General features: G+C 41.9%; 1 protein-coding gene across 9 annotated transcripts in view; it reads right to left on the minus strand.

The window, feature by feature from the left end:
* The window catches only part of TLN2 (talin 2), a 423,602-nt gene that overhangs the window by 289,220 nt on the left and 119,311 nt on the right, over positions 1-15,071 (minus strand). Inside the window, exons 3-4 of one of the 9 annotated variants that reach the window (XM_055319646.1) lie at positions 7,522-7,575; positions 6,564-6,699 (exon numbers count right to left, since the gene is read on the minus strand). The exons of 7 other annotated variants lie outside the window; for them this stretch is intronic. The gene's annotated coding sequence lies outside the window, so the exon portion shown is untranslated. The remainder of the gene's footprint in view (positions 1-6,563; positions 6,700-7,521; positions 7,576-15,071) is intronic. One more of the 9 variants, XM_055319649.1, reaches the window with a different exon arrangement.

Raw genomic sequence — 15,071 nt, forward strand, 5'->3', positions numbered from 1 at the left:
GTTAACCAAAGCATAATGTAAACAGTATACAGAAAGCAAATACTCAGCCTCTTCCATGTTAAATTATGGATATATAAGTATTTCTTTTTATGAGAATTTTCTTAAAAGGCTTGAAATGACTTACCAAATTCTTAACATTCTTGAGGAAAAAGTGGGAAAAGTAACAATGAGACTTTTACTTTCTTTTTTAAAGTATCTGTAGGATTTGAGTTTTCAACAATTCTGTCATTTTTAAAATAAGACAAATGCAGAAATAACGCTGGAAAAGATGTACTGAAAAGGACATTGGATAGAAAAGTAAATTTCTTGTGGCACAATAAATTGGTACAACCTTTTTCCACAAGGTATGCAATAGTTTTAAAAATACTGATAGCCACTGGCTTAGCAATTATTTATTTTGTAAGTTTTTCATAATGCAGCTGTCAGTTTTACAAAAAAAAAAAAAAAAAGCAACACAGCTTAATACGTTCACACATTTCATCCTTAAAATGTAGGCTTTGGCAATGTAGGGTAGGTAAATACTAGGATAGGTTCGACTATCGTTATTTGCGGTGGTTAGTTACATTCTTACGGAGTTACCACTAACTAAATTGGCGAATACTGGACTGTTCCTTCAAGGCGAAATATAGGGTCAGGTTCCTTCAAGGCAAAATACTGATTAAGAAACAGTCTTGTCGTCTGGTGTGTATTTCTGTTTAAAGACAGCTAGAAAGATCTATCATTAATATGGAACTCATGGCCAACAGCACTATAACTCAGGCCTGAAGGAAGTTATCCAACACATGTATTTTCTCTGCAAAGCATGTAATAGTTTCTTACACTTATGAACACTACACAGCAGTATACTAGGGGGCCATTTTTAAAAGCAAAACCACTAATAAAAAGCACAAAAAATCTGAAAAATGTGGCACTCAATAGGCCATGGAAAGAACAGTCAAGACAGCTGCAATAAGAAGCATCACTTTGTTTGACTTCAGCTGGGAATAGGTGCATGAGCTGACTCTATATTTTTTGCTTCTCTGCACACATGTGTGTCCAAGGCTGTAAAAGTGCCTGGAGTAATGATTTTATGCTTACCGATCAATTTTAGCAAGTATACAAATCTGCAAGTATAGAATCTGTGTATATTGATAATCAACTATATATGGCTTAATAGTTACAACAAAATTCTCAAAAATTTGATTAAGAGCCAAGTAGAGAGATATCCAGGAAAGTTTTCTTGTCTGTTAACTTGGTGGTTCTTGACCAGCAGCGATTTTGCTTCCGGGGCACATTTAGCAATATCTGCAGACAAATGTGGACTGTCACAACTGGGTCTAGTGGGTTGAGGCCAGAGATGCTGCAAAACACCCAATAATATACAAGACAGCCTCTAACCACAAAGAATGATCTCGCCCCAAGTGTCAACAGTGCCAGCATTGAGAAGTCCTGTGAGGAACTGCTATCAACATACATGTTTTTACATATAACTTCCTCCACCTTCTCTCAAGGTATACTTTCATGCTTAAGACAAATAATTGCCAAGGAGGGAGTACCTCATACTTTGTTTCTTGGTGGCCTTTAAGTTCCAATTTAACTAATGAATTCTTATTAAACACAACTGAGGAAACCAAATAGTTTTAAGTTATACTGAGAAGTGGGACTTCCATTCCCACGGAGCTTAGAATGGGAACTGGGTTAATTCCAACAATAATGTAAAGCACAGAGCCAGTCTAAAATCTTGTTTCTGTTTTAACGCCAAGTAAAAATCATCATGGCACAGGAAATAAGCCATCTAGAAATCCAGTGCCCAAGAGATGAAGGACCCAGCTCACTCCCTGCAAGCTTTCAGGGTAAGTCAGGAACCCATGAGAAGGTTCTTGAAGCTACCGAGAAAGACAAGTAAAACATCTTACTAAGGGGTGGCTCAGTTGATTGAGTGTCCTACTCTTGATTTCAGCTCAGGTCATGATCTCAGGGTCATAGGACTTCCCCTCTATGAGCTCCATGTCAGGCTTCCCACTCTACAGGGAGTCTGCTTGAGATTTTCTCTCCTCCTCTCTCTGCCCCTCCCCCAGCATGCTCAAGCTCTCTCTTCTCTCCCAAATAAGTCCTAAAAAAAATAAATGTCTTACTAAGTCTCAATGATTCTAAGAAGAGATTCACCCAATTTATGTGGACTGCAAACACTTTAACTATATAAATGCTACACATCTCCCTCAACTGCTTCCCCCCATGTGGAATCAGTACCACACATTTACTCAGTCTTGAGTCAATCTTATTTTTAAGTAATAAATCAAATAATCTGTAGAATGGCCTCCAAGGTTACTCAAGAGCATTACAAAATCATTGTGCTAACAGAACAAGGATAAGTAATTCCCAACTGGGACACAGACTGCTATAGCAGACCAAGAATTTGCACTTAAAATTTGGAACCTGAATTCTCAGTGGCATTTTACAGCCAAATAATTATTTCACTAGTCTTCATTCTGGCAAGATGTTTTAGCTCAATTGTGCAAAGATATGCCCAAGATATTATTTCCTGCTCTAAATATGCTCTATTCCCAAATGCCTTCAACTTCCTCCAGGATCCTATTAAACACTCAGACCTAGAAATTCTCCTCCATTCTCTCTGTCCACTTGGGACTCCTGCTCTTCCCCTTCCCCAGCCTACATTTGCAGCCCTGCACCCCCACAATACACTCTAGACCAGTACTCTTCAGACCACCAGGATCAGAACCACCCAAGGAGTTGGAAATGAAAACGGGATTCCCAGACCACTTCCTGACTTGCAGATTAGAATCTTGGATGGAGGAGTCGAGAGTCTGCATTTTCTTTCCTCCTCCTGGTTGTTTTTTTGTTTTTTTAAGAATTATATCCCCAGCCACCAAACACACCACCTAGGACTCTCTGACAATACATCAACATATCCTTTATCTATCATAATCCCCTCCCTCTGTTCTAAACACCTAACCATTGCCTAACCCTAACTTTGAAACCCATTTTAAACATCCTAGTTAAGCTAGGAAATGTCATCTGCTTTGCCTCCAAATGAGAGAAACATTCTTTCTCTCAACTTCCATAGCATGCTGCATTGGACATGCACCATATAAAATGAGAATTCTGGATTTACTGGTTTAACCAACCAGATTGGAAGATTAAGGGTAGGGACTATGTGCCATACCTGGGTTCACTCCCAGTGACCTGCACATTCCTGACACATAATAGGTATACTCAGTTCTGAAGGGCACTTGTAAACTTCAGCAATTCTACCTAATTTGTGATTCATGTTAAAGTGAACAGATAGACTCAACTGAATAACTTCCAAAAGAGCCATCTTAAGTGAGTGGAGTAGCTCTCTTAGAGAGCCTACTATAGAGAGACATACTTCTGCAGAGACCTTTAAGTCTGGCACTCTATAGAGTTTCAAACAAACAAGTCAGCTCACTGAGCACCCACAGTCCTTGCGAGGAGCAAAAACAGATGATGGGAACAAGAAGAAAAATTGGTTACCAAATTTTCTGGGCATGAGCAGATTATAATTAAACATTCTACTCATCAAGAACCAAGACAAATACTGGCATCAGCCCAAGAGGATCTGTGTATAGAATAAAGCCTAGATTCAACTAGAGATCATTTATCCTAGAATTCAAAGTTGCCCATAATTTAAAGCTGGAATTGACATTTTTTTCATTGTCAACCTTTCCTCCAGCCTCTTCTTCCTTTCCAGATTGTCTTTTGAGAAATCACTACATTGCAGCCATAGGACTGACTTGCAGTCAGTCCTTGGTGGTGTTGGCCCAAAACTGAGCTCTAGAGGTTGACCCTTCCTGGCATAAACCAATCAGCACAACCTCATTGTGGGATAAGCAGAAACCCAGACCTAAGTACATAGCATTCCCTGGCTGCCATGATGGTTAAGACTGGACCAGCCAGAGCAAAGCTCAGGTCTTTTGATTGTTATGGATGTGAACAAAGAAGCATATCACCTTGGTTGCTGCTGGCAGCCAGCTTATGAACATCCAGGCACCTACGGAGAGGAAAACAGACCTCAGACAACCATGCCTGCAACCTGAAAAGAGAGCCATTTCTCTGTTAATGAACCAACATGTTCTCTCTCACTGTTTAAGCTAAACTGGGTTTTCTATTGTCCCAAGCAGCAGGATACATGCCCACTTCTACCTTTCAAATTCATCTTCCCCTTTTCTCTTATCACATAAATCCACTGTTTCAAGAGTCTATACAGGGTCCCCAAACATACCTCAACCACTCCCACCTCCACACTACATGTGTCATTTATCCTGCCTAAAATGTTCTTCCCTTGCACTGTGCTGCTCATATTTTATCTGGTTCTAGATCCAGGCGGGAATCCTTAGTCTCTCTGAAGGCAGACACTGAGGACCATAGCTTTCTTGTCTCCTCTGAGTTACCATGTAGAGTACATTATCGATACTAGTTGTCATCCACATTCTACCTTATACTTTAAGTATCCTTTCACAAAGTCTTGCACTGGATTGTAAGCTCTCCATACAGTTGCAATCCCTTGTAAATGGCCCTTCGCCCAATGTCTTGTGACTAGTAGAAAAACCCAACAAATCCTCTTTAGGCAAATTCAAAATGTGATTTAAGCCTCTGATCACTGCCAGTCATACTCTCTTAATTCACATAGCAATGCAGAGGATAGAAAGGAATTTCAAATGGAACATATTTCAACATTACACAGTTGGCCATGGTCCTGTCACATTTCACAACCAGACTGGCAGTAACAGCTGGATGAAGATCAGAAATTTATCAGGCAGTATTCCCATCTACAGATAACTGAAGTCCTTCCAAAGAAGCTGCAGACTGACTCTGAGTTTTAAGAAATAGAGTCTTGTACCTTTCAGAATGTGTATAAAATCATTTTAGGGGCAACATCAGAGTAAGAGACATGGAGACACAACCCAAGGCACTGACAAACAACAGGCTCTGATCATCTCAAGTCTTTATGTCCCCTTTTAATATTTGTACTGCAGGTCCCTTTATAGGGCCTCAGGATACATCAATAAGATTCAAATGAGGAACATGAAATAAACAGATTGAGATTTATCCCCATCACAAAAATGGTTAGGAGACAATGAGTAAATTGAAAAATGATGTCAGGACCAAGTGCCATTTTCATTGAGGATGACAAAAGGAATATGGGAAAAGGTCAAGTTAGTGGGAGCATTGGGGTATGTGTGTGGGTCTTCACACACAAACAACAAAGATGTCAATACAGCCGCAGAATTGATGTTACTCTGGCCATTCAAAGTCCAACCCTGCTGTGTGTGGCATGACAGCTCTACCTGTACACAGGTTCTGACGTCCCAGTTGGGAGCTATATTAATAGCATCCGAACATATTTTTCAACAGGTTATAGAAATGGAAGGGCTACCTAACAAAATTTGGATGACTATGATCTGTAAAGCCTTACCTTATAAGTACACATATCTACAATGATTGAGACTTTGTCAGTGGTCCCCTGAGCAACCCGTGGTTTCTGTGATAAAGAGCCAGAGTCATTCTTTCTATAACTGTTTCTTTATCTTCTCTCTTCCTGGATAACACTGTCCTCTTCCTAGGCCCTAAATAAATTCTGAAGAGGTTCACAGACTGTCTGCAGGGGCTGGTAAAGGAATTGTGATACAACAGATCAAAAGCTTGTCCATTGAAGTGTTGTAGGTCTTCTCATGATCTCTGCATATATTACTACAAGGAATTTAGTTCTAGATGCTCATGTCTGTAAATGCTCTAAAAATTGTGCTTTGTTGTTAGCCATGTGGCCATGAGAGACGGCTGCCAAAGTACCGCCCCTGCTCTAAGGGACTCTGCCCTGGCCCTGTGCCAGGGACCTGGCTTTGCTCTTCCATCCACACTGGCCATCTCTGGCTCCAACTCTCCCTAGCTGAGTGCCGAGGGGCTCTCTATCCTATCCTTGTGCTTGGACGGAAAGAGCAAACCTTAGGACAAAGTGATGTCAGAAAGACTGTCTCCTGACAAAACAGTCTAGCCACTACCTCCCTATTTCTCCTTTCAAAAATTTCTTGTCCTACAGACGTGAGCCGGGGAGACAGCAAAGAACCAAAATTAATAGGACAAAAGCAGAGGGGTGAACTCTATTCCATCAAGGGAAACACATATCAACCACCCCTAAAGCTGTCCACATTTTGAAATCCATTCCATGACTCCAATCCATTCCATGACAGAGGTAGGTCAACTGTAAGAGCAGTCTCCAGTAAGAATATTTCAATAAAGCCATGTGGTTTGCAGCAACTGCTTCTTTTGGCCACGAAAGGTCAGACAAGCACTCCCTTCAATGCTGGTGAGGACTGAACTCAGTGCCTACCTGTCTCCTCACACTGTCTGCCAGTCAGACTGGCCACACCTATCAGGGGACTTGCTCTTCCGCCAAAAGCAGAAACAGCTGCCCAGCTACCCTCCTTCCCCCTACAAACCCCTTCATCAAGCTTCCAGTATGTTCCACCCCACCCAATGTCCTGCATATCTGGCTCTGTTACTTCACAGGATCAGCAGAATATAGAAAGGAAACAAAATCCACAGACCTGGAATTCACAGATACAGTCATGCCTCTGGAGTGTTCTTTCCAAAGCATGTTGAGAGCTACAGGATCAATCTAGGGCACAAACACTCATAGCTTCAAGCTGATATTCTGGGTAACTCCAACAAGTATTTGAGCACCTAGTCAAAACAAGGCACTGTCAATACACCAAACCAGGTGAGGTGCACACAGCAATATGGATTTCATGAAGGCCAACGTCCAGGAATAGACCACACCACCATCCCTTATTGAGTTACTTGAAAAAAAAATTGCCAATTTGCCAAATATTTGCAACCTCTGCTATGCCAATACAAGGTTACAAAGACGTTGCTCCACTAGAAATATCTCTAACTCTGTTCATCTGCCTTTTTCCCCTTTTCCTCCTCCACACAAGAATGTGGACTTTTTCCAGTACCTCAATCATTATTTCAGCAAGCAATTTATGGAAGGAAGGGTAAAGAAATGTACTATACTGTTCTTTACCCCACAATTTTCCCATATGCATCAGCCAATAAAAGAAAAGCCATAACACGCATAGTGAGCCACTCCCTACAGTCACCTCTAAATCTCCACTGAGGTTTTTTGTTTTGTTTTGGTTTGGTTTTTTGGTAACTCTACTGAAACTTGCTTTTTAAAGGTTTTTGTCCCCCAAAAAAATCTACGAGCAGAGGGTGGAAGGTTAACTTAGGAAAGATGGCTCCAGGAAATGAAAAATGTCCCAAAGCATGTAAGAGCCTAGAATACTTGTAAGGCTATGGGACTTACATGGTAAACCAGAAGTCTTCTTTCCCAGTTCTCACTGCTTACAATAGGTGGACAGACCATGAAAGATGCTTAGAACACAGATGCCCCAGGGAAGGCAGGAAGCACAAGGTGCCATAAGCTCAAGGACACAGTGGGGACTAGAGAAGTGGGGACTAGAGAAGCCACACCAAGCTGGGCTTGGGGCACCTAGTACATACCTTCCCTGGGCAGAACTTTCCACCTTCTACAACTTTTCCATATTTTTAGATGATCTAGAAAAACAAGAATATTTTTTCAAAATTCATTATAGCAGTGTTATCTCTAATCACTATGTTGTACGTTAGATGTCCAAAACTCATTCCTCTTATAAGGTATCCTATGACCAACATCTCCCCACTTCTTCTACCTCCCAGTCCCTGGTGACCACCATTCTACTTTGTTTCTAGTTCACCTTTATTAGATTCTGCACATAAGTGAGATTGCACAGTATGTGTCTTTCTCTGACTTATTTTACTTAGCATAATGCCCCCAAGACTCATCCATATTAGCACTAAGAGCAAGATTTCCTTCTTTCTCATGACTAAAATAATGTGCCAGTGTATACATATCCACACCGCATCTTTATCCACTCTTCAAGAAACATTGTTAAGGAATTTAAAACCTAGAGTATTTAAGGAATTAAGAGAGGGTTCAAGTGGGGCATAATCAACTCTAACAACTACACAGAACACTACAGGTAACTTCCCCTCAGGGTTTGATTTTTTTTTTTTTAAGAGACAAGGATCATAGAGGGGCCTGAAATGATCCCTCATTACTCTGAGAATGTTAGGGCTGGCAGGACATCAGAGTCCTTCAGGGCTAGACAAACTCAAAGTCCACACTGCCCTTTATATCAGCCCCAGCCTCTGCACACACACATTCCCAAAACCCCATCCTGGGTTCTCTTCTCATTCAGTACGGTCCTCATGGTTGCTCATAGAAGCACTGAACATTATGCATTTGTATAACTGCTTCATTGGTTCAGTAACTATTTCCTAAGGTCCAGGCATGTATCAGAGGTTCCATTTTCCATCATGTAACTAATGCCTGACCATCCCACTAGTCAATAGGCCCCATAAGGGCAGAGGCCATGTCCATACTGTATAGAATGATAACCACAGCCCCTGATATAAAGCCAGAAAGAAGAGGCATTTGATAAATATTGGATAAATATAGTCCAACCACGTTACTACAGAGTATAGGGAGTTCCTGAACAACGAGATGATGGGGACAAAGTCATGCTCCTAGACAGTAACGTGCAAAAGACCACAACCCAAAGCTTCCTCAGGAACATTGAGGGTGAAGTTTATCAAATACTGCTTTGGGGAAAGCAGTGGACACCTATGAATGGTCTCCAAGTACTCATTTCCTCTTCACAGTCCCTGCTTATATTTGTGCTTCTTCAGAATGCTGACTTTACTTCCTCAGCTTCAGAATACACATCCTAGGGTCAAGCCCAGCAGTGACGTCCATTCCCCTCGGCACAATAGTTGGTAGAGGGCAAACACACAACTTCAACATCCAAGTTTAATACATTTCAAGACTTCTACTGTTTCAAAGTTGGTGGGCTCTTCCAGGGCTGATGTAGCATTCATTCCTAAGACCTAGAACTCTTGAGGGTATTTTTGCTTCCATGAGTTGTAGACAGCTTGTTTGCAGGTGAGGCCAAAATATAGCAGAAAGTAGAGCCAAGAAAATGCTAGAGACATGGAACTAGATATAATACTAACATGCATCTCTGGATCAAACCATACCTGAAGCCCATCCCACAGCTGGGTTTCTTAATCACGAGAACCACTAAATTCCCTTTATTGTTTAAACCAGTTTGGGGTAGGTTTTCTTTTTCTGACAACCAAAAGAATCCTAGAATATGTTTGATGCATGACACTGAAAAAGTAAAAACAGAACATTTACTTCAAAAGGACATCTTACAGGAGTGCCTGGATGGCTCAGTCAGTTGAGCACCCAACTCTTGATTTCAGCTCAGGTCATGATCTCAGAGTCATGAGATCGAGCCTGCATCAAGCCCCGAGTGGAGAAGGAAGCCTGCATAGGATTCTCCCTCTGCCCCTTTCCCCACACACTCTTGCTCTCTAAAAAATAAAATAATTTTTTAAACCCCAAAGGATCTTACAGATCAACGAGTGAAAAGAGCCTACCACAATGTCTGGTACTTCACAAGTCTTAAGTATTCTGTTTGTTATGGAAAAATTCATCACCCAGTTCCTCTAAATAATCTTTTCACTTAGTGTAGTAAACAAATTGTTTATGAATAATCTGCGACTTATCAAAGCAGTTAGAATAGCCAGCAGTAAAGGCTTAAGAAGGTTGAAAGTCACTGATAAAGGTTCAATACAAAATGGAAACAAGCATCCCTTAAGTTACAAGAAATATTTATATAATCATGTCTACAGCCACAGAGTCACAGACTTTATAGACATGTATAAACAAAAACATGACACTATAATAAAGTCTCATTTTTAACCCAACATTTCAAGATGACAACCAATGTATAAAGGGGGGTATTATCTGTTGTGCTGTGTCTGGCTCATTCTCTTCCCAGCACGGCCCCTCCCCCACTCCTCACGCACATGATACACAAGGAGGTATCTGGGCAAGGTACCAGTCAAGCAGGCCCCCTGGGTGGACCCTAGCACTGGGGTGGTCCGCAGACATGTCTCCCTGAGCAAGATGAGGCAGAGAAAAAGAGATACAAGCATGTCCTTGCGAGAACCATCCACGACAAAACCAAAAAAGCCCAACTGTCTAAAATCCATGGGGCAAATTCCAGGCCAGAAACAAGAGAAAGGGCCAAGAAAGTCAAGAGCAAGAAATAACAGAGTGGGGAAGGAAAAGTGGAATTTGGCCAAGATAGTGGCCAGTAATAGCAACGGTCAACACTTTGCAAGCACAGCACTATGCCAGACCTTCACTCCCATTAGCTCTTACCGAATCCTCACCAAAACCAGTGAAGCTATTATTTTTCCCATTTTTTCAATTATGGAAAATTTTAAACATCCACAAAAGCATGGATAACAATTCAATAAAACATCACTATAACATAGCTATGAAAGTCTTCTGTGCAGGTAGATTCTTAATGTATCTGTACTCTCTCTACCTACTTCTCACTGGTGCCCCTGGCCTCCAGCACTAAAAAAGTATCATCAAATTATGTCAACAAGCTTGGGCAAAAATGTGAGTCAACCTAATAATTCTGACTTCATCAGTTTATGGCTTGGTTCCTGAAACCTGCCAATCTCCCCTCACCTGAATAAGAACAGCATCTGTCTCCATCATCAACAGTGACCACAGCAAACATCCAGAGTTTCCACATCCCAGAGATCACCGAAAGATCTCTGAATCCCTCTCTTCCTCCATACATCCCATTAGGGACAAGCGAATGTATCTTGGTATTGAACTCACTGGCGATTTTCCCTAGGGGTATGTGAATTTTGTCTGTCCAACTAGATCATGCACTGTGCCCCTGTGAAGTCACTGTCTAAACCCTTTCACGATCAAATCCAAAGTGCTTCCCCCAGGCAGAAAGGCCTGCCACACTCTGGGTTTTGCTTAGCTCTCTGGTTTGTCAGCATCCTAACTCTCCATGGACATGGAACATCTTGAGGTTCTACAGTTACCTCTCAGCCTTCTGCACATGTTCTCCTACCTCCTATCCTTTGACTGAAAGGTCTTCCCTCCTTACCACCACCCGCCAGCATCCCAAGCAGCCTGGCTAACATTCCTTTCCTTATCTCACTCTGAAAACCCTTGTGATAACCTATCCCATCCTAGAAAGGGTCAGATACCATGCCTTTGCAGTCCCATGATGCCTTGTATGTATCTTTCTCTCACACTCACCACATCATTTTATAGTCGTTGGTTCTTAGGTACCCCACTCCCACCATTATAGAGTGATCCTTGAGAAACATTTACTCACTTTTTAATTTTTTGCTGTTGTTTACATTTAGTGGAAATCCAGGGCACTATAAGTTCATTTGGACTGAGTGTGAGCATGCCCATTGGTATGTATCTGCACAGTAAGCAGTTGAAGGTCTAGTAGTTAAGTCTGAATATTTACTTTTGCTCATTTTTTTTAGTGTCCCATGTCTAACAATGGGCCTGACACATAGGTCTTCATGTAAGGTTTATGGAATAAAAACAAGCCAGTGAAACGTTGAGATGATGGCCAGATGGATAGCAGGGAGCATACCTTCAACTTTTAAAAATCTCCGAACAGTTTCATGGCCAGTCGGTGCTGAGATGTCACCCACTGAGAGAAGGAACCCCTGGAGATCCACTAGATCTCCCTCCTTCCAGTTCCACAGGTGGTTCACAGGATTGATAGACAGGCTTGTACTCACCCTGCTCCTGCCTTCCACCGTGAAATGCTGACTTTTATCACATTGTCCGCCAAGGCCTTGTCTGAAATGAACTGCAGACTTCTAACCCCTCCAGCTGTCCCTCCCTACTAAAGGTGAACTATCAGCCCACACACATGCACAGTCCTTTTCCACACCTGCACTGACTCAGCAGTACATGTGGTAGAAACACCACTGTTACCACGATTATTCAAAGCACAGTGTGCTGGTCCAGGTACAAATCCCACCAATTCTTGGCACATATAGAAAAGGACAACCCTGTTCATGTTCAAAATCCTACACCTGTAGAAACATGCAAATGAGAAAGTTCGTCTGCCAGTACTGCCTGGGAAGTAGTCTACTTGCCATTTGACTCAGGTTGTGGTGGAGGAGTGGCAGGGTACCACGAAGAGGAAATCCAATCTTTCCCTGCAAGTAAGCTATAGTTTCTACTATGAGGTTAGCCTTAAAATTTAGATTCCACTGGCATTCTCTTTGCAAATCATGACTAAACCATCCTTAATTCCCCACTGGAGGCAAGTGACAGGATGCTGTACTTTAAGGCCTATTGTCATTTATGTTCTCCTAAAAAATAAAAATGTTTTATTATGGTAATCAGCACGTTACAAAGCACTCACCTTCTCTCCAGAGTAAATCAAACCAGAGAGATCTTCCCTAGATTTTTTTTAAGCATTCCATTAGTTCTCAGAAGTTCTAATATCTCTTAGAGTGACAGCCCTAGGTTTATTGATTCACAAATGGCCTAAGTCTGTCAAGTAGGGATATTTTACTTCACACAGGGGTCAGAGGGTAGGATTTAATCTTTTCATTTACAGGTACAACTCAGCTCTCTTTGTCTCTTAGAGATTGATTTCTACATCTACACAGTTCCACATGTACAAACTAAGACCCCAAATCTAAAACCAAGGAGGAAGGACCTTCTCAAGGCCCCTCAAGCCACAAGAGACAGAATTTGCTTCTGGATGTTCATGTTCCTGAAGAGACTTTTCTATTGCAAAATTTGCCACCAGTTTATTCTTCTGACAAAGACGAACTCCAATCTCACACTTCTGAGGCTCTGGATGAATTGTTACATCTAATGCAAAATACAGAAAATGATACCTTGCAGTGGGAAACTACAAATAGTTAAGGCTAGTGGAGTAGAAATGTTATCACTGCTCAATACCACAAGGCCACTCATTATTGTTATCCTTAAACTCTTGGTAAAAGTAGGGAGGTAGTCTTCAAAGGGTAACAACCAAAACAAGGCTGGTGTTCTTCAAGGCCTGGGAAAAGCAGAGTTGCAGTAGAGAGAGAAAGTGAAGACATTTAAGTAGCCTCCCGAACACCATTCTAAGGAAAGGGTGCCCTGATTGAACATCTGAACTGGGTTCTTAAGACCAAAAAAATCCCCAAAGCACAAGAGCCGGGCCATCTATCAGGCTTGAAGTGGTTAGAACTACCCCTTTAAAACTCCCCTTTGGGCCCTTCTGTTGCAGCAGCTAGCCACTTGGATGAGCCTCACCACCGGGTAAACCATCCAGGACTGTGGGCTAGGAGTGAGGCCCAGCTGAGGGACTGAGCAAGTCAATCAGCTCAGTTTTTTTGAGGCTCAGTTGCTTCATCTAGGAAATGGGTTAGTTTCAAGCCTCCAGTGAGATGATAATCTTTCAGAAGTTTATATAAAGCATGGCATTATTACTCTACCTTCCAGGAGTTGAGGCCTTCTCAACTCAGGTAAACTAGTTCAACCTATGGATTGATTAAGTAAGCATTGTATGAAGATGAACCCCCCACCCCTTGAAAATCAAGGAGCTGTCAGTCCTAGAGATGAAGGGGGTTCCTTCAATACTGCTTATTTAGAAAATATCTTTTAAAAGCAACATCACAGGCATCTATTATTGGAAATAGATTGGTCAGGAAAGCATTCTACAGACTTGATAAAGCGCTAGCAAGAGAGTATCCATCCATCACTTCCCTCCTCCCCCATAATGACAGCACTGAGGCCACCTCCATACCACTGCTGCTCAGACATCCACATGACTGTTACACTGCTCAGATGGCCCAGACGGAAGATAACAAATGTACCGTACAGGCCAATGGTCATTCACCACAAGGAGGCAAAAATACAAAATTTTTGAGTATTCAAGTAGCCTCTATAATCAGTAAGTCATTTTCCTTGAATTCTTTTCTAAAAGGCACCCAAATAGGGTGCCCCATAAGAATAAAAATGAAGTATCAGAAGCACCCATGGCTGAGAAAAGGCTATCTTAACAAGAACCCATGATCTTTGACACATAGGTATTTTAAGGGAGAATCACAGAAAAGTGGTTCCAGGCCTCCTGTCCATTAGCAACACCTGGGCAACTTTAAAAAGGCCAATGCCTGGGCCCCACCCTACATATTGTGGTTTAACTGGTATGGATTGTTGCCTGGGCACTTGTAGTTATACATGCTTCCCAACACTGCAAACCACTAATTAAGAGTATTCTCAAGGGACGTCTGGGAGGGCTCAGTTGGTAAAGCATGTGTCTTGGGGTCAGATCATGATCCCAGGATCCTGGAATTAAGCCCCACAATGGGCCTCCCTGCTTAGTGGGGAACCTGCTTCTCCCTCTCCTTCTGTCTCCACTTATGCTCTGTCAAATAAAATCTTTTGGGGGGGGGGGGACACCTGGGTGGCTCAGCAAGTGGTTGAGCATCTGCCTTCGGCTCAGGGCATGATCCCAGGGTCCACGATTGCTCCTCACATCAGGCTCCCCACAGGGAGCCTGTTTCTCCCTTTACCTGTGTCTCTGCCTGCCTGCCTCTCTCTCTCTCTCTCTCTCTCTCTCTCTCTCATAAATAATTAAAAAAAAAAAAAGAGGGTCTTCAAACTACAGAGCAAATGAGCATTAAGAAAGTTTTGAAACGGGCAGCCCGGGTGGCTCAGCGGTTTAGTGCCGCCTTCGGCCCAGGGCATGGTCCTGGAGACTTGGGATTGAGTCCCACATCGGGCTCCCTGCATGGAGCCTGCTTCTCCCTCTGCCTGTGTCTCTGCCTCTCTCTATGTCTCATGAATAAATAAATAAAAATCTTAAAAAAAAAAAAGAAAGAAAAGAAAGAAAGTTTTGAAACTTAACATGAATTTTAAGATGCGGGATTCCCCAAAGAAACAGCAATCAACAACAAGAAAACAGTAACAATAATAGAAACCAAGGGAAGGTCATGTGTATTCAGTTTGTCATTTTAAGGAGGAAAAGTCCATAAGCACATTTACAAAAACCAAATACTAGGAATCGATCATGGTGGTGGTTTCATGACTTTATATATTTGTCAAAACCCATACATATACACAACAGATTTATTGTGTGTAAATTAAAAATAAATTA

Source organism: Nyctereutes procyonoides, unplaced genomic scaffold (assembly GCF_905146905.1).
Source record: "Nyctereutes procyonoides isolate TBG_1078 unplaced genomic scaffold, NYPRO_anot_genome, whole genome shotgun sequence".
Taxonomy (NCBI): Eukaryota; Metazoa; Chordata; class Mammalia; order Carnivora; family Canidae; genus Nyctereutes; species Nyctereutes procyonoides.